Source organism: Panthera pardus, unplaced genomic scaffold (genome assembly GCF_024362965.1).
Source record: "Panthera pardus isolate Hobbes unplaced genomic scaffold, ASM2436296v1 HiC_scaffold_27, whole genome shotgun sequence".
Lineage (NCBI taxonomy): Eukaryota > Metazoa > Chordata > Mammalia > Carnivora > Felidae > Panthera > Panthera pardus.
Window position 1 is genome coordinate 74579549 of NW_026526843.1, and position 24704 is coordinate 74604252.

The 24704-nt window shown below is 38.1% G+C and overlaps 1 protein-coding gene and 1 pseudogene across 3 annotated transcripts in view; one reads left to right on the forward strand and one right to left on the reverse strand.

The window, feature by feature from the left end:
• ASB12 (ankyrin repeat and SOCS box containing 12) overlaps positions 1-24704 on the forward strand; it is a 107500-nt gene that overhangs the window by 11263 nt on the left and 71533 nt on the right. The window lies entirely within an intron of this gene.
• On the reverse strand, positions 14523-14647 carry LOC128774044 (U4 spliceosomal RNA; annotated as a pseudogene).

Consider the following 24704-nt stretch of genomic DNA (forward strand, 5'->3'; position numbering starts at 1 on the left):
TAAATAGTAATGGGGAGAGTGAACATCTTTGTCTTGTTCCTGACCATAGGGGAAAGGCTTTCAGGTTTTCCCCATTGAGGATGATATTGGCTGTGGGTCTTTCATATATGACCTTTATGATGTTGAGGTATGTTCATTTTATTCCTAGTTTCTTGTGTGTTTTTTTTAAATCAAGAATTGACGCTATGTTTTGTCAAATGCTTTTTCTGAATCTATTGAAAGAATGATATGGTTCTTATCCTTTCATTTATTAATGTGGTGTATCACATTGACTGATTTGTGAATATTGAACCAGCCGTGCAGCTCAGAAGTAAATCCAACCTGATCATGATAAATAATTCTTTTAATGTACTGTTGAATTTGATTTGCTAGTGTCTCATTGAGAAAGTTTGCATCAAAGTTCATCAGGGATATTGTTCTGTAACAATATCCCTTTCAGTGTGGACTTTTTTTTTGGTTTTGGAATCAAGTTAATGCTGGCTTTGTAGAATGAGTTTGGACGTTTTCCTTCCATTTATATTTTTTGAAACAATTTGAGTAGAATAGGTATTAATTTTTCTTTAAATGTCTGGAAGGGGCACCTGGGTGACTAAGTTGTTTATGCAGTGGACTTTGGCACAGGTCATGATCTCATGGTTCATGGGTTCGAGCCCTGTGTCAGGCTCTGTGCTGACAGCTCAGAACATGGAGCCTGCTTCAGTTTCTGTGTCTCCCTCTCTTTCTGCCTCTCTATCTCTCTCTTTCTCTGTCTCAAAAATAAAATAAAATAAAAACATTTAAAAATTTACATGTCTGGTAGAATTCAGAGTGGTTATTGAAAGACATGAATTTAGTGCCATTATGTTGCCTGTATAGTTGGTGTTTCTGGTGATGTTCTCTGGTCATGTCTAGTCTTTGCTTTTGGTCTTTTGTTTGTTTTTCCTCCAAAGAGTCCCCCTTAAAATTTCTTGCAGGGCTACTTTAGTGGTCACAAACTCCTTTAGGGTTTTTGTCTGGAAAACTGTAACTCTCCTTCTATTCTGAATCACATCCTTGCTGGATAAAGAATTCTTGGCTGCATGTTTTTTCCCATTTAGTGTGTTGAATAGATCCTGCCTCTCCTTTCTGGCCCGCCAAGTTTCTGTGGACAGCTCTGCTGTGAAACTCATCTGTCTTTCCTTGTAGGTTAAGGATTGTTTCCCATGCTGCTTTCATAATTCTTTCCTTGTCTGTGTATTTTGTGAATTTGACTATGATATGCCTTGGTGATGGTCAGCATTTATTGAATTTAATGGGAGTTCTCTGTGCTTCTTGGATTTTGATGTCTGTGCCCTTCCCCTGATTAGGGAAGTTTTCAGCTATAATTTGCTCACATTAAACTTCAGCCCCTTTTTCTCTCTCCTCATCTTCTTTTCTCTCTCATTCACTCCTATGATATGAATGTTATTCCTTTTTAATAAGTTACAGAGTTTTGTAAGTCTTCCGTCGTGATCTTGTGCCTTTTCCCCCTCTTCTCACCCTCATATTCTGTATAATTTTATCGTCTCTGTCACTGATGTGCTGCTCTGCTTCGTCCATCCTCACCATCATGACATCTATTCAAGATTACATCTCAGTTATAGCACTTTCATTCTTTTTTTTTTTTTTATTTTTTAATATATGAAGTTTACTGGCAAATTGGTTTCCATACAACACCCAGTGCTCATCCCAAAAGGTGCCCTCCTCAATACCCATCACCCACCCCGCCCTCCCTCCCACCCCCCATCAACCCTCAGTTTGTTCTCAGTTTTTAACAGTCTCTTATGCTTTGGCTCTCTCCCACTCTAACCTCTTTTTTTTTTTTTTCCTTCCCCTCCCCCATGGGTTTCTGTTATGTTTCTCAGGATCCACATAAGAGTGAAACCATATGGTATCTGTCTTTCTCTGTATGGCTTATTTCACTTAGCATCACACTCTCCAGTTCCATCCATGTTGCTACAAAAGGCCATATTTCATTTTTTCTCATTGCCACGTAGTATTCCATTGTGTATATAAACCACAATTTCTTTATCCATTCATCAGTTGATGGACATTTAGGCTCTTTCCATAATTTGGCTATTGTTGAGAGTGCCGCTATAAACATTGGGGTACAGGTGCCCCTATGCATCAGTACTCCTGTATCCCTTGGATAAATTCCTAGCAGTGCTATTGCTGGGTCATAGGGTAGGTCTATTTTTAATTTTCTGAGGAACCTCCACACTGCTTTCCAGAGTGGCTGCACCAATTTGCATTCCCACCAACAGTGCAAGAGGGTTCCTGTTTCTCCACATCCTCTCCAGCATCTATAGTCTCCTGATTTCTTCATTTTGGCCACTCTGACTGGCGTGAGGTGGTATCTGAGTGTAGTTTTGATTTGTATTTCCCTGATAAGGAGCGACGTTGAACATCTTTTCATGTGCCTGTTGGCTATCCGGATGTCTTCTTTAGAGAAGTGTCTATTCATGTTTTCTGCCCATTTCTTCACTGGGTTCTTTGTTTTTCGGGTGTGGAGTTTGATGAGCTCTTTATAGATTTTGGATACTAGCCCTTTGTCCGATGTGTCATTTGCAAATATCTTTTCCCATTCCGTTGGTTGCCTTTTAGTTTTGTTGGTTGTTTCCTTTGCTGTGCAGAAGCTTTTTATCTTCATAAGGTCCCAGTAATTCACTTTTGCTTTTAATTCCCTTGCCTTTGGGGATGTGCCGAGTAAGAGATTGCTACGGCTGAGGTCAGAGAGGTCTTTTCCTGCTTTCTCCTCTAAGGTTTTGATGGTTTCCTGTCTCACATTCAGGTCCTTTATCCATTTTGAGTTTATTTTTGTGAATGGTGTGAGAAAGTGGTCTAGTTTCAACCTTCTGCATGTTGCTGTCCAGTTCTCCCAGCACCATTTGTTAAAGAGACTGTCTTTTTTCCATTGGATGTTCTTTCCTGCTTTGTCAAAGATGAGTTGGCCATACGTTTGTGGGTCTAGTTCTGGGGTTTCTATTCTATTCCATTGGTCTATGTGTCTGTTTTTATGCCAATACCATGCTGTCTTGATGATGACAGCTTTGTAGTAGAGGCTAAAGTCTGGGATTGTGATGCCTCCTGCTTTGGTCTTCTTCTTCAAAATTACTTTGGCTATTCGGGGCCTTTTGTGGTTCCATATGAATTTTAGGATTGCTTGTTCTAGTTTCGAGAAGAATGCTGGTGCAATTTTGATTGGGATTGCATGGAATGTGTAGATAGCTTTGGGTAGTATTGACATTTTGACAATATTTATTCTTCCAATCCATGAGCAGGGAATGTCTTTCCATTTCTTTATATCTTCTTCAATTACCTGCATAAGCTTTCTATAGTTTTCAGCATACAGATCTTTGACATCTTTGGTTAGATTTATTCCTAGGTATTTTATGCTTCTTGGTGCAATTGTGAATGGGATCAGTTTCTTCATTTGTCTTTCTGTTGCTTCATTATTAGTGTATAAGAATGCAACTGATTTCTGCACATTGATTTTGTATCCTGCAACTTTGCTGAATTCATGTATCAGTTCTAGCAGACTTTTGGTGGAGTCTATCGGATTTTCCATGTATAATATCATGTCATCTGCAAAAAGCGAAAGCTTGACTTCATCTTTGCCAATTTGGATGCCTTTGATTTCCTTTTGTTGTCTGATTGCTGATGCTAGAACTTCCAGCACTATATTAAACAACAGCGGTGACAGTGGGCATCCCTGTCGTGTTCCTGATCTCAGGGAAAAAGCTCTCAGTTTTTCCCCGTTGAGGATGATGTTAGCTGTGGGCTTTTCATAAATGGCCTTTATGATCTTTAAGTATGTTCCTTCTATCCCGACTTTCTCAAGGGTTTTTATTAAGAAAGGGTGCTGGATTTTGTCAAAGGCCTTTTCTGCATCGATTGACAGGATCATATGGTTCTTCTCTTTTTTTTTGTTAATGTGATGTATCATGTTGATCGATTTGCGAATGTTGAACCAGCCCTGCATCCCAGGAATGAATCCCACTTGATCATGGTGAATAATTCTTTTTATATGCTGTTGAATTCGATTTGCTAGTATCTTATTGAGAATTTTTGCATCCATATTCATCAGGGATATTGGCCTGTAGTTCTCTTTTTTTACTGGGTCTCTGTCTGGTTTAGGAATCAAAGTAATACTGGCTTCATAGAATGAGTCTGGAAGTTTTCCTTCCCTTTCTATTGTTTGGAATAGCTTGAGAAGGATAGGTATTATCTCTGCTTTAAATGTCTGGTAGAACTCCCCTGGGAAGCCATCTGGCCCTGGACTCTTATTTGTTGGGAGATTTTTGATAACCGATTCAATTTCTTCGCTGGTTATGGGTCTGTTCAAGCTTTCTATTTCCTCCTGATTGAGTTTTGGAAGAGTGTGGGTGTTTAGAAATTTGTCCATTTCTTCCAGGTTGTCCAATTTGCTGGCATATAATTTTTCATAGTATTCCCTGATAATTGTTTGTATCTCTGAGGGATTGGTTGTAATCATTCCATTTTCATTCATGATTTTATCTATTTGGGTCATCTCCCTTTTCTTTTTGAGAAGCCTGGCTAGAGGTTTGTCAATTTTGTTTATTTTTTCAAAAAACCAACTCTTGGTTTCGTTGATCTGCTCTACAGTTTTTTTAGATTCTATATTGTTTATTTCTGCTCTGATCTTTATTATTTCTCTTCTTCTGCTGGGTTTAGGCTGCCTTTGCTGTTCTGCTTCTATTTCCTTTAGGTGTGCTGTTAGATTTTGTATTTGGGATTTTTCTTGTTTCTTGAGATAGGCCTGGATTGCAATGTATTTTCCTCTCAGGACTGCCTTCGCTGCATCCCAAAGCGTTTGGATTGTTGCATTTTCATTTTCGTTTGTTTCCATATATTTTTAAATTTCTTGTCTAATTGCCTGGTTGACCCACTCATTCGTTAGTAGGGTGTTCTTTAACCTCCATGCTTTTGGAGGTTTTCCAGACTTTTTCCTGTGGTTGATTTCAAGCTTCATAGCATTGTGGTCTGAAAGTATGCATGGTATAATTTCAATTCTTGTAAACTTATGAAGGGCTGTTGTGTGACCCAGTATATGATCTATCTTGGAGAATGTTCCATGTGCACTCGAGAAGAAAGTATATTCTGTTGCTTTGGGATGCAGAGTTCTAAATAGATCTGTCAAGTCCATCTGATCCAATGTATCATTCAGGGCCCTTGTTTCTTTATTGACTGTGTGTCTAGATGATCTATCCATTTCTGTAAGTGGGGTGTTAAAGTCCCCTGCAATGACCACATTCTTATCAATAAGGTTGCTTATGTTTATGAGTAATTGTTTTATATATCTGGGGGCTCGGGTATTTGGCGCATAGACATTTATAATAGTTAGCTCTTCCTGGTGGATAGACCCTGTGATTATTATATAATGCCCTTCTTCATCTCTTGTTACAGCCTTTAATTTAAAGTCTAGTTTGTCTGATAGAAGTATGGCTACTCCAGCTTTCTTTTGGCTTCCAGGAGCATGATAAATAGTTCTCCATCCCCTCACTCTCAATCTAAAGGTGTCCTCAGATCTAAAATGAGTCTCTTGTAGACAGCAAATAGATGGGTCTTGTTTTTTTATCCATTCTGATACCCTATGTCTTTTAGTTGGCGCATTTAATCCATTTACATTCAGTGTTATTATAGAAAGATACGGGTTTAGAGTCATTGTGATGTCTGTATGTTTTATGCTTGTAGGGATGTCTCTGGTACTTTGTCTCCCAGGATCCCCCTTAGGATCTCTTGTAGGGCTGGTTTCGTGGTGACAAATTCCTTCAGTTTTTGTTTGTTTGGGAAGACCTTTATCTCTCCTTCTATTCTAAATGACAGACTTGCTGGATAAAGGATTCTCGGCTGCATATTTTTTCTGTTTAGCACACTGTAGATATCGTGCCAAGCCTTTCTGGCCTGCCAAGTTTCAAAGGAGAGATCAGTCACGAGTCTTATAGGTCTCCCTTTATATGTGAGGGCACGTTTATCCCTTGCTGCTTTCAGAATTTTCTCTTTATCCTTGTATTTTGCCAGTTTCACTATGATATGTCGTGCAGAAGATCGATTCAAGTTACGTCTGAAGGGAGTTCTCTGTGCCTCTTGGATTTCAATGCCTTTTTCCTTCCCCAGTTCAGGGAAGTTCTCAGCTATAATTTGTTCAAGTACCCCTTCAGCACCTTTCCCTCTCTCTTCCTCCTCTGGGATACCAATTATGCGTATATTATTTTTTTTTAGTGTATCACTTAGTTCTCTAATTTTCCCCTCATACTCCTGGATTTTTTTATCTCTCTTTCTTTCAGCTTCCTCTTTCTCCGTAACTTTATCTTCTAGTTCACCTATTCTCTCCTCTGCCTCTTCAAGCCGAGCCATCGTGGATTCCATTTTGTTTTGCAATTCGTTTAAAGCGTTTTTCAACTCCTCGTGACTGTTCCTTAGTCCCTCGATCTTTGTGGCAAGAGATTCTCTGCTGTCCTGTATACTGTTTTCAAGCCCAGCGATTAATTTTATGACTATTATTCTAAATTCACTTTCTGTTATATTATTTAAATCCTTTTTGATCAGTTCATTAGCTGTTGTTATTTCCTGGAGATTCTTCTGAGGGGAATTCTTCCGTTTGGTCATTTTGGAGAGTCCCTGGTGTGGTGAGGACCTGCAGTGCACTTCCCCTGTGCTGTGGTGTATAACTGGAGTTAGTGGGCGGGGCCGCAGTCCGACCCGATGTCTGCCCCCAGCCCACTGCTGGGGCCACAGTCAGACTGGTGTGTGCCTTCTCTTCCCCTCTCCTAGGGGCGGGATTCACTGTGGGGTGGCGTGTCCCGTCTGGGCTACTTGCACACTGCCAGGCTTGTGTTGCTGGGGATCTGGCGTATTAGCTGGGGTGGGTAGGCAAGGTGCACGGGGGCTGGAGGGGCAGGCTTAGCTCGCTTCTCCTTAGGTGATCCACTTCAGGAGGAGCCCTGTGGCAGCGGGAGGGAGTCAGATCCGCTGCCGGAGGTTTGGCTCCGCAGAAGCACAGAGTTGGGTGTTTGCGCGGAGCGAGCAAGTTCCCTGGCAGGAACTGGTTCCCTTTGGGATTTTGGCTGGGGATGGGCGGGGGAGATGGCGCTGGCGCCTTTGTTCCCCGCCAAGCTGAGCTCTGCCGTCCGGGGGCTCAGCAGCTCTCCCTCCCTTTGTCCTCCAGCCTTCCCGCTTTCCGAGCAGAGCTGTTAACTTATGACCTCCCAGACGCTAAGTCGCGCTTGCTGTCGGAACACAGTCCATCCGGCCCCTCCGCTTTTGCCAGCCAGACTCGGGGGCTCTGCTTGGCCGGCGAGCCGCCCCTCCGCCCCGGCTCCCTCCCGCCAGTCCGTGGAGCGAGCACCGCCTCGCCGCCCTTCCTACCCTCTTCCGTGGGCCTCTAGTCTGCGCTTGACTCCGGAGACTCCCTTCTGCTAATCCTCTGGCGGTTTTCTGGGTTCTTTAGGCAGGTGTAGGTGGAATCTAAGTGATCGGCAGGACGCGCTGTGAGCCCCGCGTCCTCCTACGCCGCCATCTTCCGGAACCCCCTATAGCGCTTTCATTCTGACTATATTTTAGTTCTTTTACCTCTGGAGAAAGGGATTCTCTGATGTCTTCTATGCTTTTTTCAACCCCAGCTAGTATCCCTGTAAATGGTTTTAAATTCTAGCTCAGACATCTTATATCCATGTTGATTAAATCACTGACCATGAGTTCAACTTTCTGTTTTTTTCTTTTGGGGTGAGTTTCTCCTTGTCTTTTTTTTCCAGAAAAGAAAAGAAGAAAGGAAAAAAAAAAAAGACAAAGAAAAAACAAAAATCAAAAACACAAAGAAACAAACAAACTACAACCTGGGTGTGTTTTGGCCTGCTTGTTAAAAGAATATTATTCCAAAAATTAAATAATAAAATAAAATAAAATAAAATAATATATGCACACATAAAAAAATAATAACTGCAAAATTTAAAAAAAGAGTTGAAAAAATAAGAAAATAAGTGAGACAAATAATAATATAAAATAAAGAATAAGAGTATAATGGAAGTTAGATCTTATTTCACCTTGAGCTGAAGTCTATGATCATTAGAATTCATGCAAGCAAGTTGTTTGTGCTAGTCTTCTGGGTGAGGGGCCTGCTGCACTAATTCTCAGGCTGACTTGTTTCCATGGAAACAAGGTGCAGGGGGGCAGGGCTTGGTTTAAGTGGCTCTGGCTACCATTAGTTGGGGTCAGTTTGCTCCCTGAATGCTTTCAAGTGTGAAGGGCATAATGAATGTGGCAGTGCCCTGCTCTATAGCCCCAGAGCTGAAAGTTCATACCCCCCACTCTTCAGGGAAGCCTCATATAAGGTTAATTAATCACCCCTCTTTTGTCATTGGTTTCTGTCAGAACCCTATGTTCATCCTGCCTGTGTCCAAGCTTCTTTATCTCAGGCATGCAACTGAGTTGCAAAATTCCAAATTTTAGGGATTCCTATGGCATGGACCTGCACTGTTCCTGAGGGAGAGTCTTGCCATGCCTTTTCTGGCCCCTGAAAAAAAAGTGACATATGTTTACAGCTGTTTAGAATTTATTTCAAAACAGGAGAAAACTGGCATCCCTGCTTACTGTCCTCAGCTAGAGCAAGTCCCCTCTCTTAAGCCTGTAAGCAGCACGGCATATTGGTGGGACACGTCTTTCTTGTCACCTAATGGATCCTCATACCATGCTGTCACTCCTGAGATTCTGCCCCACTTCACCACCTGAGCACCTTTAAGGCAGGCACATGCCCCACAGTGGAAAGCTAAAAGTTCAGATTTTGCACTCTGCTGCTTATATTACTTTGTGGTAGCCTCTGCAAGTAGGCTCCCTCCCCGTGGCCCTACCCTAAGCAACATTTCCCGCAGTAAATTCTTTGCACCTCCTACTTCCAAAAGGTGATTGCTTTTCTCGTGTAGTCTTGCACTTCTGTTCTCTCAAAATTCCAATTTTTTTCTTTGGTGTTCAGAATGATTTGATAACTATCTAGCTGTGTTCAAGGACAAGACAAGCTTAGGTATCATAGACTCTAGGTCTAAAGTTCTGTCTTGTCTAGCAAGAGGGCGGGACACAGAATAAAAAGTGAGAGATGGCGAATACCTGGGAAAAGACAAGAGCCCTGAATAAGGGTCCTTGCCCCATATTTATTAGGGTCAGAAGGCTTACAAATGTGATAGGCATGCACAAAGAGACAAACTGTGAACATTAACTTGGGGATGTGAGGGAAAAGGGGGGTTTGAAGATATATGGTGCTTGGGGTTTGGTTCAGTATAAAACAAAATCCTGGCACTGGGCAGATGGGCAGATGGTTGGTAATGCAGACAGGAGGTGCTGTGTCTGTTTTTCTTAGCTAGCCTAGGGGATAAGGTAGGAGAGGAAATAACCTCAGGGTTAACAAGGCACCTTTTCTTTTGTTAACCATTTCCACTCTGGGCTGCTTCACCTGCATTGCAGTGGTCTATAATCCAGTTTACCTGTTTGCCTAACTTGGTCCTTCCCTCCTGTGAAAGCAGCTTTCTGCTGTGGTACTAAATTGGGGGATGCTTCTGCACTGAACACCTAATCTTGCTTACCTCACATATCTTTGTATTGGGTACACTTGCACCCCTTTCTATTTTGGGGCCTTTGCCCCTCCCTCTCTATTGTGGGGGTTCTGCACCCCCTCTCTATTATGGGGTGCATTTGCATCCCCTCTCTATCCTGGGGTGCCTTTTGATCTCCTTATTCTTGGGGTGCTAATCTTGTTTACCCAAACTCGGGTGTGAGCATCCTATGGCTTTGTACTTTTTATGCCTTGTTAACACATTGGTGTAAACCCGGGGGATTCCTAAGCTTATTCCCCACACTTAGGATCTCCCTACTCCACTGCCATCTTAACTGCTGTCTCCAATATCTCTTATGACTACTGATGCAAATTTCCTCAATACGGTACTAGCAAAAAATATTCAACAGCATAATACAAGGATTATGCACCATGACCAAGTGGAATTTAGTTCTAGAATGACAGAACGGTTCAAATACACAAAATCAACCAATGCAAATTAGTGTGGCCACTTTGGAAAACATGGAGTTTCCTCAAAAAGTTAAAATGAGAATTAACATCATCAAGTAATCTCACTATTGGGTATTTACCCAAGGAAAACAGTACACTAATTCAATAAGATATGTGTACTGCAGTGTCATTTACAATAGCCCAAATACCGATAAAATCAAGTGTGTATCTATAGATGAATAGATAAATGAGATGTGGTACACACACACACACACACACACACACACACACACACACATATACAGAATGGGATATTACTCGGGCATGAAAAGGAATGAAATCTTGTCATTTGTACCAATATGGATAGGCCCAGACGGTGTCATACTAAGTGAAATATATCAGTCAGAGAAAGAAAAATACCATATGATTTCACTTATATGTGCAATTTAAGAAACAACATACAAATAAAGGGAAAAAAAGATACAACAACAACAAAACCTGTCTCTTAAATACAGAGAAAATACTGGTGGTTATCAAAGGGGAAGCAGGGGATGGGTGAAATAGATAAAGGAGATTAAAAATGCACTCATCTTGATGAGCACTGAGCAGTTTATAGAATTGTCAAATCATTTTATTGTACTCCTAAAAGTAATATAACACTGTATATTGATTATGTTTGAATAACAAATAAGATAAAAATAAAAACCTGAAAAATTCCATTATGAGACAAAAATGTTTAAAAAAAACTTCAGAGAAAAGAAGTTAGGGGCTAATAACTTTTACATTTCATGCCTCACTGAGAAAGCAAATCTACTGATCTATTTCTTTGGGTTTTGTTTTATTTTTATTCTCACTGTATGGTAATACATTAGAGAAGTGAGAGTCTAAAGACCAAGATATGATATTGATATTCCTTCTCAAGATATCTTGAAATGAACAGTCTTCTAACCACTTTTATTGTTAAGTTTAATGAACAAAAATGTTAACAGAAATTAGAAAATACATGGATATAAATGGAAACAAAAACACAAGATATCAAAACTTATGCAGCAAAAGCAGTGCTTAGCAGTAATATGTTAGGTATAAATACTTACATTTAAAAAGAAACAACACTACAAATCAACAATTTAACTTTTCACCTTAAGAGTAAAATAAAAAAAGAACATACTAAAATCAAATCAAGCAGAAGGAATAATAAAGTTTAGAGCATTTTTGAACAAAATAGAGAATACAAAACAATAGAAAAAAAGTCAATTAGTAGAACAGATCCATGAAACTAGGAGCTGATTCTTTGAAAGAATTTAAAAAAAAATTTATAAAGCCTTAGCCACACTTATCAAAAAGAAATGAGAAAGAACCCAATAAATAAAATCATGAATGAAAAAGTAGAGATAATAACCAACACCACCAAAATACAAACATTTATAAGAGAATATTATGAGCAATTATATGCCAACAAATTGGGCAATGTGGAAGTAATGGATCAATTCTTAGAAATATATAAACCACAAAACTGAAACAGGAAGAAATATAAAATTTTAATGGACCCATACCAGCAAAGAAATTTAATCCATAATCAAAAATCTCACAACAAACAGGAGTCCAGGGCCTGATGGCTTCACAGGGGAATTCTAACATATATTTAAAAGGAATTAATACCTACTCTTCTGAAACTTCCAAAAAAATAGAAATGGAAGGAAAACTTCTAAACTTATTCTACAAAGCCACCATTACCTTGATTCAAAAACCAAAAACTCCAATTTTAGTGGGTCTAATTACAGGCCAATATCCCTTATCAATATGGATGCAAAAATCCTCAAGAAAATACTAGCAAATCAAATCCAGCACTACATTAAAACAATTATTCACCACAATCAATGGTGATTTATTCCTGGGTTGCAAGGGTGGTTCAATATTCACAAATCTATCAACGTGATATATCATAGAAATAAATGATAAGAACCATACAGTCCTCTCAATAGATGCAAAAAAAGCATTTCACAATGTACAGCATCCACTCTTGAGAAAAAAACACTCAGCAAACTAGGGAGAGAGGGAAAGTACATCAACATCATAAAAGCCACATACCAAAGACCCGCAGCTAATATCATACTCAATGCAGAAAAACTGAGACCTTTTACTCTAAGGTCAGGAACATGCAGTGATGTCTGCTTCCACCACTGTTGTTCAACATAATACTGAAAGCCCTAGCCTCGGCAATCTGACAACAAAAAGAAATAAAATGCATCCAAATCAGGAAGGAAGAAGTGAAACTTTCACTCTTCATAGATAGCATGATACTCTGCATGGAGAACCCAATGACTCCACCAAAAAACTGCTACAACTAATGCATGAATTCAGCAAAGTTACATGACACACCCGACATAGAGAAATCTGTTGCATTTCTATCCACCAATAATGAAGCAGCAGAAAAAGAAATCAATTGATTCCATTTACAATTGAACCAAAATCCATAAGATACCTAGGAATGAACCTAACCAAAGAGGCAAAAGATCTGTACACTGGAAACTAAAACACATATGAGAGAAATTAAAGAGGACACAAAGAAATGGGAAAACATTCTATGCTTATGGATTGGAAGTACAAATGTTGTTAAAATGTCAATCAATACTACTCAAAGCAATCTATACATTCAATGCAATCCCTATCAAAATAACACCAGTATTTTTCGCAGAGCTAGAACAAACAATCTTAAAATTTGTATGAAACCACAAAAGACCCCAGATAGCCAAAGCAATCCTGAAAAAGAGAAAGAAACATGAAGGCATCACAATTCTGGATTTCAAGCTATATTATAACAAAGCTATAGTCATCAAGACAGTATGGCACTGTCACAAAAACAGACACATAGATCAATAGAATGGAATAGAAAACCCAGAAATAGACCCACAACTATATGGTCAACTAAAGTTCTACAAAGCAGGAAAGAATATCAAATGGAAAAAAAGACTCTCTCTTCAATAAATGGTGTTGGGAAAATTGGATGGCGACATGCAGAATGAAACTGGACCACTTTCTTATACCATACACAAATATAAATTCAAAATGATTGAAAGGCTTAAATGTGAGACAGGAAATCATCAAAATCATAGACAAGAACACAGCAACCTCTTTTACCTCGGCTGGAGCAACTTTTTACTAGACACATTTCTGGAGGCAAGGGAAACAAAAGCAAACATGAACTTTTAGGTATTTATCAAGATAAAAAGCTTTTGCACAGTGAAGGAAACAATCAACAAAACTAAAAGGCAGCCTGCAAAATGGGAGAAGATATTTGCAAGTGACATATCTGATAAAGGATAGTATCCAAAATCTAGAAAGAACTTACCAAACTCAACACTCAAAAAACAACCCAGTTAAGAAATGGGAAGAAGACATGAATAGACACTTTTCCATAGAAGACATCCAGGTGGCTAACAGACATAGAAAAAGATGCTCAATATCACTCATCATCAGGGAAATACAAATCCAAACTTGGATGAGAAAACACCTCACACTTGTCAGAATGGCTAAAATTAACAATACAAGAAACAACTGGTGTTGGAAAGAATGTGGAGAAAAGAAAACCCTCTTGCCCTTTTGAAGGGAATGCTAACTGGTTCAGCCACTCTGGAGAACAGTATGGAGGTCCCTCAAAAAACTAAAAATAGGACTACCCCATGACCCAGCAATTTAACTATTAGGTATTTATCCAAAGGATACAAAAATAGAGATTTGAAGTGGTACATGCACCCCAATGTTTATAACAACTTTATCAACAGTAGCCAAACTATGGAGAGTGCCCAAATGTCCATTGACTAATGAATGGATAAAGAAGATGTGGTATATATGTGTGTTTGTGTACACACACACACACACACTGGAATATTACTCAGCCATGAAAGAAATGAAATCTTTCCATTTGCAACGACATGGATGGAACTAGAATGTATTAGGCTAAGTGAAATAACTCAATCAGAGAAAGGCAAATACCATATGATTTCACTCATATGTGGAATTTAGGAACATATGGGAAGGTGGGGGAAAGAGAAGACAAGAGACTCTTAATAATAGAAAACAAACTAAGGATTGATGGAAGGAGGTGGGTGGGAGAGGGGCTAGATGGTGATGGATATTAAGGAGGGCACATGTTGTGATGTGTACTAGGTGTTGTATGTAAGTGTGAATCACTGAATTGTTCTCCTGAAACCAATAGTGCAATTTATGATAGGTGACTAAAATTCAAATTAAAAAAATATTTTAAAAATCCACTTGTAGTTTTATATATTTTTTGAGAGAGAGATTAGGGTAGGGGCAGGGGGAGAAAAAGAATCCATGCCGGGCATGGAGCCTGATGTGGGGTTTGACCTTAGGGGCATGAGACCATGACCTGAGCCAAAATCAAGTCAGACGCTTAACTGACTGAACCACCCAGGTGCCATGGCTGTAGTTTTATTGGAGTGTCTCTGATTGGCTTTGATATTAGGCTAATGATGACCTCAATAATGAGATAGGAAATGTTTCCTCTTCTTCAATTTTTTTGAAGAGTTTCAAAAGTACTGATGTTAATTCTTCTATTAGCAATAATCGCACCTCAGATAAACCTCATTGGCTATGATACTGCCACTGTACAAAGCTGATGTTAATTTTTCTATAAATGTGTGTTGGAATTACTACAGCTTTGTAGTATATCTTGAAAGCTGGAATTGTGATATCTTCAGCTATTTTCTACTTTCTCAAGATTGTTTTGACTATTCGAGGTCTTTTGTGGTTCCATAAAAGTTTAGAATGATTTATTCTAGTTCTGTGGAAAATGTTGTTGGCATTTTGATAGGGATTGGATTAAATCTATAGATGACTTTGGGTAGTATAGACATTTTAACAATATTGGTTCTTTAAATCCATGTTCATGGAATATCTTTCCATTTGTGTCATCTTCAGTTTCTTTTGAGTACAGTTCTTTTATCTTCTTTGTTAAGTTTATTCCTAGGTATTTTATTATTTTATTGGTGCAGTTGTACATAGGATTGTTTTCTTAATTTCTCTTTCTGCTCTTTCATTAGTATGTAGAAACGCAACAGATTTCTGTATATTAATTTTGTATTCTGAGATGTTACTGAATTCATTTATCAGTTCTAGGACTTTTTTGTTGAAGTGTTTCAGGTTTTCTATATATAGTATCATGCCATATTCAAATAGTGACAGTTTTACTCCTTCCTTAGCAATTTGGCTTCCTTTTATTTCTTTTTGTTGTCTGATTGCTGTGGCTAGGACTTCCAGTACTACAATGAATAAAAATGGTTAGAGTGGAGATCCTTATCTTATTCCTGACTTTAGAAGGAAAGTTCTCACTTTTTTTTTTTACCATTATGATTTTACCTGTGGGTTTTTCACATATTGCCTGTAATATATTGAGGTGTGTTCCCTCTAGACCTACTTTGTTGACAACTTTAATCATGAATGGATGTTCTATTTTGTTAAGTGTTTTTTATGCATCTATTTATATGATAACATGGTTTTTATCCTTTCTATTGTTACTTTGGTATATGATATTGATTGATTTGTGAATATTGAACCACGCTTTCATCCCTGGAATAAATCCCTGTTGATCATGGTGAATAATTTTTAATGTATTATTTGACTTGGTTTGCTAATATTTTGTTGAGGATTTTATCACCTATGCTTACCAGAGATAATTGACCTGTAGTTGTTTGTGTTTTTATCTTTGCTTTGTTGTTGTGCTTTTGTTTTGTAGTATCTTTTTTTTTTTTTTTTTGGTTTTGGTATTAGGGTAGTGCTAGTCTCATAGAATGAATTGGAAGCTTTACTTCCTCTTCTATTTTTTGAAATATTTTGAAAAGAATGGGTATTAACTCTTCTTTAAATGTCTTGTAGAATTCACCTTCAAAACCATCAAGTCATAGACTTTTGTTTCTTGGTAGTTTTATGAATACTGATTTGATTTGATATCTAGTAATCAAACTGTTCAAGTTTTCTAATTCTTCTTTATTCAGTTTTGGGAAGTTATATGTTTCTCCCTTCAGTTTTGTCAATGTTTGCTTTATATAATTTGAAGTTTTGATGTTTGGGTTATATATATTCATAATTGTCATATCTCCTTGGTGACGTCACTGTTTTGTCCATGTACAACATTTGTCTCTTTGTGTCTTGCAACAGTTTTTTACCTAAAGAATAATTTTTCTGATATAATACAGGCACCACTGTTCTCTCTTGGTTAGTTCATGCATTAATAATTTTTCAACTGTTTTACTTTCAAACTATTCATGCTCTTCAATGTAAAGTGAATCTTTTATTCATAGTATATAATTAGATCCAGGATTTTTAAAAATCGGTTTGTCAATATATGCCTTTTGATCAGAGAGTTTAATTTTATATTTGGGGGTAATTACTGATAGGAAAGTACTTATTGTCATTTTGTCATGTTTTATGTATTTGAGGTTTTTTGTCCTTCACTTTCTCTATTACTACCTCCCTTTGTGCTTAGTTGATTTTTTAGTGACATGCTTTGATTCCCTTCTCATTTCCTTTTTTGTTAAATATGAATTTTATTGTCAAATTGCTTTCCATACAACACCAGTGCTCCTCCCAACAGATGCCCTCACTACCCATCAACCACCCTACCCTCCCTCCCACCCCCATCTACCCTCAGTTTGTTTTCAGTTTTTTTTTCAACGTTTTTTATTTATTTTTGGGACAGAGAGAGACAGCATGAACGGGGGAGGGGCAGAGAGAGAGGGAGACACAGAATCGGAAACAGGCTCCAGGCTCCGAGCCATCAGCCCAGAGCCTGATGCGGGGCTCGAACTCACGGACCGCGAGATCGTGACCTGGCTGAAGTCGGACGCTTAACCGACTGCGCCACCCAGGCGCCCCGGTTCTCAGTTTTTTAAGAGTCTCTTAGGTTTGGCTCCCTCCCTCTCTAACTTTTCTCTTTCCTCCTTCCCCTCCCCCATGGTCTTCTGTTAAGTTTCTCAGGATCCACATATGAGTGAAAACATATGGTATCTGTCTTTCTCTGTATGGCTTATTTCACTTAGCATCACACTCTCCAGTTCCATCCACATTGCTACAAAAGGCCATATTTCATTCTTTGTCATTGCCACGTAGTATTCCATTGTGTATATAAACCACAATTTCTTTATCCATTCATCAGTTGATGGACATTTAGGCTCTTTCCATAATTTGGCTATTGTTGAAAGTGCTATTATAGACATTGGGGTACAAGTGCCCCTATGCATCAGCACTCCTGTATCCCTTGGGTAAACTCCTAGCAGTGCTATTGCTGGGTCATAGGGTAGGTCTATTTTTAATTTTTTGAGGAACCTCCACACTGTTTTCCAGAGTGGCTGCACCAATTTGCATTCTACCAACAGTGCAAGAGGGTTCCCATTTCTCCACATCCTCGCCAACATCTATAGCCTCCTGATTTGTTCATTTTACCCACTCTGACTGGCGTAAGGTGGTATCTCAGTGTGGTTTTGAGTTGTATTTCCCTGATGAGGAGCGACGTTGAGCATCTTTTCATGTGCCTGTTGGCCACCTGGATGTCTTCTTTAGAGAGGTGTCTATTCATGTTTTCTGCCCATTTCTTCACTGGATTATTTGTTTTTCAGGTGTGGAGTTTGTTGAGTTCTTTATAGATTTTGGATACTAGCCCTTTATCCAATATGTCATTGGCAAATATCTTCTCCCAATCTGTTGGTTGCCTTTTATTTTTGTTGATTGTTTCCTTTGCCTTAGAGAAGCTTTTTATCTTTCAGGGTCCCAAAAGTTCAATTTTGCTTTTGTTTCCCTTGCCTCCAGAGACATGTCAAGTAAGAAGTTGCTGTGACCACAGTCAAAGAGGTTGTTGCCTGTTTTCTCCTCTCAGATTTTGATGGCCTCCTGTCTTACATTTAGGTCTTTCATCCATTTTGAGTTTATTTTTGTTTATGGTGTAAGAAAGTGGTCCAGTTTTATTCTTCTGCATATTGTTTTTCAGTTTTCCCAGCACCACTTGCTGAAGAGACTGTCTTATTTCCATTGGATCTTCTTTCCTGCTTTGTCAAAGATTAATTGGCTATAGGTCTGTGGATCCATTTCTGGGTTCTCTATTCTGTTCTATTGATCTTCATGTCTGTTTTTTCTGCCAGTACGATACTGTCTTGATGATTACAGCTTTGTAATATGGCCTGACACGGAACTGTGATGCCTCCAACTTTGGTTTTCTTTGTCAGGATTGCTTTGGCTATCCGGGTCTTTTCTGATTCCATACAAATGTTAGGATTGTCTATTCTAGCTCTGTGAAATGTTCTGGTGTTATTTTGATTGGGATTGCATTGATTATATAGATTGCCTTGGGTAGTATCAACATTTTAACAGTATTCTAAGAATCCAAGAGCATGAAATGTTTTTCTCTTTCCTGTGTCTTCTTGAAATTCTTTCATAAGCTGTCTATACTTTTCGTTGTATAGATTTTTAACCTCTTTGGTTAGGTTTATTCCTAGGTATTTTATGGTTTTTGGTGCAATTGTAAATGAGATTGATTCCTTGATTTCTCTTTTTGCTGCTTCCTTACTGTTGTATAGAAATGCAACTGTTTTCTATACATTGATTTTATATCCTGTGACTTTGCTGAATTCATGTATCAGTTCTAGCAGTTTTTTTAATGGAGTCTTTTGGGTTTCCCACATAGAATCATGTTTTCTGTGAAGAGTAAAAGTTTGACTTCCTCCTTGCTGATTTGGATGCTTTTTATTTTTGGGGGGCTAAGACTTCCAACACTATGTTGAATAATAGTGGTGATAGTCTACATCCTTGTGTTCCTGACCTCAGGGGGAAAGCTTTCAATTTTTCCCCATTGAGGATGATATTCGCCATGAGTCTTTCATATATGGTGTTTATGTTCTTGAGATATGATCCTTCTTTCACTATGTTCTTGAGGGTTTTTCTTTTTTTATCAAGACAGGATACTGTATTTGGTCAAATGGTTTCTCTGTATCTATTGAGAGAATCATGTGGTTCTTATTCTTTGTTTTATTAATTGCCTTTATCTCTTGATTGATTTACAAATATTGAATTGTCCCTGCATCCCAGAAATAAATCCCACTTGATCGTGATGAATAATTCCTTTATTTTATTTTATTTTATTTTATTTTTTATTTATTTACTTATTTTTGGTTACCTTTCTAACTCGTTTGGCTCTTTTCTTTAAAATATAATTTATTGTCAAGTTGGTTTCCATACAACACCCAGTGCTGATCCCAACAAGTGCCATCCTCAATGCCCATCACCCACTTTCCCCACTCCCCCACCCCCATCAAGCCTCAGTTTGTTCTCACTATTTAAGAGTTCTTAAGGTTTGCCTCCCTCCCTCTGTAGCTTTTTTCCCCTTCCCCTCCCCCATGGTCTTCTGTTAAGTTTCTCAAGATCCACATATGAATGAAAACATATGGTATCTTTCTTTCTCTGACTGACTTATTTCACTTAACATAGTACCCTCCAGTTCCATCCACGTTGTGGCAAATGGTCAGATTTCATTCTTTCTTGTTGCCAAGAAGTATTCCATTGTATATATAAACCACATATTCTTTATCTATAATTTGGCTATTGTTGAAAGTGCTGCTATAAACATTGGGGTACATGTGCCTCTATGCATCAGCACTCCTGTATCCCTTGGATAAACTCCTAGCAGTGCTATTGCTGGGTCATAGGGTAGATCTATTTTCAATTTTTTGAGGAACCTCAACACTGTTTTCCAGAGCTGCTGCACCAGTTTACATTCCCACCAACAGTGCAAGAGAGTTCCCATTTTTCTACATCCTCGCCACCATCTATAGTGTCCTGATTTGTTCATTTTAACCACTCTGACCAGTGTGAGATGGTATCTCAGTGCGGTTTTGATTTGTATTTCCCTACTGAGGAGTGACATTGAGCACATTTTCATGTGTCTGTTGACCATCTAGATGTCTTCTTTGGAAAAGTATCTATTCATGTCTTCTGCCCATTTATTCACTGGATTATTTGTTTTTTGGATGTGGAGTTTGGTGAGTTCCCTATAGATTTTAGATACTACCATTTATCTGATACGACATTTGCAAATATCATTTCCCATTCCATCGGTTGCCTTTTAGTTTTGTTGATTGTTTCCTTTGCAGTGCAGAAGCTTTTTATCTTGATGAGGTCCCAATAGTTCATTTTTGATTTTAATTCCCTTGCCATTAGAGATGTGTCAAGGGAGAAATTGCTGTGGCTGAGGTCAAAGAGGTTTTTTGCTGCTTTCTCCTCTAGGGTTTTGATGGTTTCCTGTGTCACATTCAGGTCCTTCATCCATTTTGAGTTCATTTTTGTGTATGGTCTAAGAAAGTTCTAGTTTCAACCTTCTGCATGTTTCTGTCCAGTTCTCCAAGGACCATTTGTTAGAGACTGTCGTTTTTCCATTAGATACTCTTTCCTGCTTTGCCAAAGATTAGTTAACCATAGATTTGTGGGTCCAATTCTGGGGTGTCTATTTTATTCTATTGGTGTATATGTTTTTTTTTTTTTTTTTTTTTTTTTTGCCAATACCATACTGTCTTGATACTTACAGCTTTGTAGTAGAGGTTAAAGTCTGGGATTGTGATGCCTCCTGTTTTGGTTTTCTTCTTCAATATTACTTTGGCTATTTAGGGTCGTTTGTTGTCCCATACAAATTTTAGGGTTGTTTGTTCTTGCTTCCAGAAGAATGCTGGTGCAATTTTGATTGGTATTACATTGAATGCGTAGATTGCTTTCGTTAGTATTGACATTTTAACAATATTCTTCAAATCCATTTGCATGGAATGTTTTTCTGTTTCTTTGTGTCTTCTTCAATTTCCTTCATAAACTTTCTACAATTTTCAGCATACAGATCTTTTACATCTTCAGTTAGGTTTATTCCTAGGCATTTTATGATTCTTGGTGCAATTGTGAATGGGATCAGTTTCTTTGTCTTTCTGTTGCTTCATTATTGGTGTATAAAAATGCAACTGATTTCTGTACATTAATTTTCTACTCTGCGACTTTGTTTAATTCATCCATCAGTTCTAGGAGACTTTTGGTGGAGTCTGTTGGGTTTTCCATGTAGAGTGTCATGTTGTTTGCAAAAAGTGAAAGTTTGTCTTCTTCTTTGACAATTTTTATGCCTTTTATTTCATTTTATTGTGTGGTACTTGATGCTAGGATTTCCAATACTATGTTAAACAACAGCGGTGAGAGTGGGCATCCCTGTCGTGTTCCTGATCTCAGGGGGAAAGCTCTCAGTTTTTCCCCGTTGAGGATGATATTAGCTGTGGGCTTTTCATAAGTGACTTTAATCATGTTTATGTTCCTTCTATTCCAACTTTCTCAAGTGTTTTTATTAAGAAAGTTTGCTGAATTTTGTCAAATGCTTTTTCTGCATCAATTGACAGGAGCATACGGTTCTTATCTTTTCTTGTATTAATGTGATGTATCACATTGATTGATTTGCAAATACTGAACCAGCCCTGCAGCCCAGGTATGAATCCCACTTGATCATGGTGAATAATTCTTTTTATATGCTGTTGAATTTGATTTGCTAGTATCTTGTTGAGAATTTTTGCATCCATATTCATCAGGGATATTGGCCTGTAGTTCTTTCTTTTTTTTCCCCTGGGTCTCTGTCTGGTTTTAGAATCAAAGTAATACTGGCTTCATAGAATGAGTCCAGAAATTTTCCTTCCATTTCTATTTTTTTGGAACAGCTTGAGAAGGATAGGTATTAACTCTGCTTTAAATATCTGGTAGAGTTCCCCAGGGAAGCCATCTGGTCCAGGCATCTTATTTGTTGGGAGATTTTTGATAACTGATACAATTTCTTCAGTATTTATGGGTCTGTTCAAATTTTTCTATTTCCTCCCACTTGAGTTTTGGTAGTGTGTGGGTGTTTAGGTATTTATTTATTTCTTCCAGGTTGTCCAGTTTGTTGGCATATAATTTTTCATAGTATTCCGATAATTGCATGTATTTGTGAGGGATTGGTTGTAATAAATACACTTTCTTTTGTGATTTTATCTATTTGAGTCCTTTCTCTTTTCTTTTTGAGAAGCCTGGGTAGAGGTTTATCAATTTTGTTTATATTAAAAAAACCCCTTGATTTCATTGATTTGTTCTACGTTTTTTGGGGGGGATTCTATATTGCTTAGAATCCCCCCCAAATCAGAATTGCTCTGATCTTTAGTATTTCTCTTTTTCTTCTGGGTTAGGGGTGTCTTTGCTGTTCTGCTTCTAGTTTCTTTAGGTGTGTTGTTAGATTTTATATTTGGGATTCTTCTTGTTTCTTGAGATAGGCCTGGATTGCAATGTATTTTCTTATTAGGAATGCCTTTGATGCATCCCAAAGGGTTTGGATTATTGTATTTTCATTTTCAGTTTCCATATTTTTTAAAATGTCTTCTCTAATTGCCTGGTTGACCCATTTGTTCTTTACTAGGATGATCTTTGACCTCCATGCTTTTGGAGGTTTTCCATACTTTTTCTGTGGTTGATTTCAAGTTTCATAACATTGTGGACTGAAAGTGTGCATGGTATGATCTTAATTCTTTTATATTTATTGAAGGCTGTTTTGTGACCCACTATGTGATCTGTCTTTGAAAATGTTCCATGTGCACTCAATAAGAAAGTATATTTTGCTGCTGTGGGACGTAGAGTTCTAAATATATGTGTCAAATCCATCTGATCCAATGTATCATTCAGGGTCATTTTCTTTAATGATTCTCTGTCTAGATGATCTGTCCATTGTTGTAAGTGCAGTATTAAAGTCCACTGCAATTACCACATTCTAACAATAAGATTGCTTATGTTTGTGATTAATTGTTTTATATCTTTGGGTACTCACGAATTCATTTCATAGACATTTATAATTGTTAGCTCTTCCTGATGGATAGACCTTGTAATTATTATATAATGCCCTTCTTCATCTCTTGTTGAATTTAATTTACAGTCTAGTTTGTCTGATATAAGTATGGCTACTCCAGCTTTCTTTTGACTTCCAGTAACATACTGGATAGTTCTCAATCACCTCACTTTTAATCTGTAGGTGTCCTCAGGTCTAAAATGAGTCTCTTGTAGACAGCAAATAGATGGGTCTTGTTTTTTTTTTTTATCCATTCTGATACCCTATATCTTTTTATTGGAGCATTTCATCCACTTACATTCAGTGTTGTTATTGAATGATATTGGTATAGAGTCGTTGTGTTATCTGTAGGTTCCATGCTTGTAGTGATATTTTGGTACTTTGTGGTCCTTGCAACATTTCACTCACAGGATTCATTAACTTAGGATCTCTTGAAGGGCTGGTTTAGGGGTGGTGAAATCCTTCAATTTTTGTTTGTTTGAGAATACCTTTATCTCTCCTTCTAGTCTGAATGGCAAGCTTGCTGGATAAAGGATTCTTGGCTGCACAGTTTTCCTGTTCATCACATTGAAGATATCCTGCCATTCCTTTCTTGCCTGCCAAGTTTCAGTAGATAGGTCTGCTTCTACCCTTGTGTGTCTACATTTGTATGTTAAGCCCTGTTTATCCATACCTGCTTTCAGAATTTTCTCTTTAGCCTTGTATTATGCCAGTGTCACTATGATATGTTGTGGAGAAGATCAATTCAAGTTACGTCTGAAGGAAGTTCTCTGTGCCTCTTGGATTTCAATGTCTGTTTCCTTCCCCAGGTTGGGGAAGTTCTCAGCTATGATTTATTCCAGTACACCTTCAGCGCCTTTCACCCTCTTCATCTTTTTCTAGAATTCCTATGATACAGATATTGTTCCATTTGAGTGCATTCACTTAGTTCTCTAATTCTCCCTTGTTGATCCTGTTTTTTTAATCTTTTTCTCAGATTCCTCTTTTTCCATAATTGTATCTTCTAATTCACCTCTTCTCCTCTCTGCCTCTTTGTTCTGCGCTGTGGTCCCCTCCATTTTATTTTGTACCTCATTTGTAACATTTTTTTTTAATTTCCTCATGACTATTTTTTAGTTCCTCGATCTCTGCAACAATAGATTCTCTGCTATCTTCTATTCTATGCCTTTTTCAAGCCCAGCAATTAATTTTATGACTATTATTCTAAATTCTTGTTCAGTTATATTGCTTATATCTGTGTTGATCAATTATTTAGCTGTCATTTCTTCCTGGAATTTCTTTTGAGGGGAATTCTTCAGTTTCATAATTTTGGCTAGTTTTCTGTCCCTTATGAGTCTAAAATTCTTTTTATGTGCTCTGGACCTGCAAGCACTGCTATAGTAAAGGGGGTTCATACACTGTCCAGGACCTGGCCATTCAGGAGGTGTTTTTTGGAGTGTGTTACTGGCTCTCTATAGTTGTGACTTTGGTTATTTTTTTTTCTCTACTCGTAGTGATGTTTTAGACCCTCCACGATGTGTGCTTTTAATTTGTTCCTTGAAGTAGCCCTGGAAAAGAAAAAAAAATGACAAACCGGAAACAAAAACACACAAACACACAAATAAAACAAACAGAGAAACAAAGAAAAAATCCAAAAGCGAAAATCCAGAAACAGCAGCTGTAAGAACAGGGTATATGTGGTGCTGATGGAAGAGCACATACAAAGAGAGAAATGACAGGGGCAGGGACAAGGAGAAAATAAACACTGACCAAGCAGAGAGACTAAATGGCTTAATCCATAGAGAAAGGAAAATAAAGAAGGAA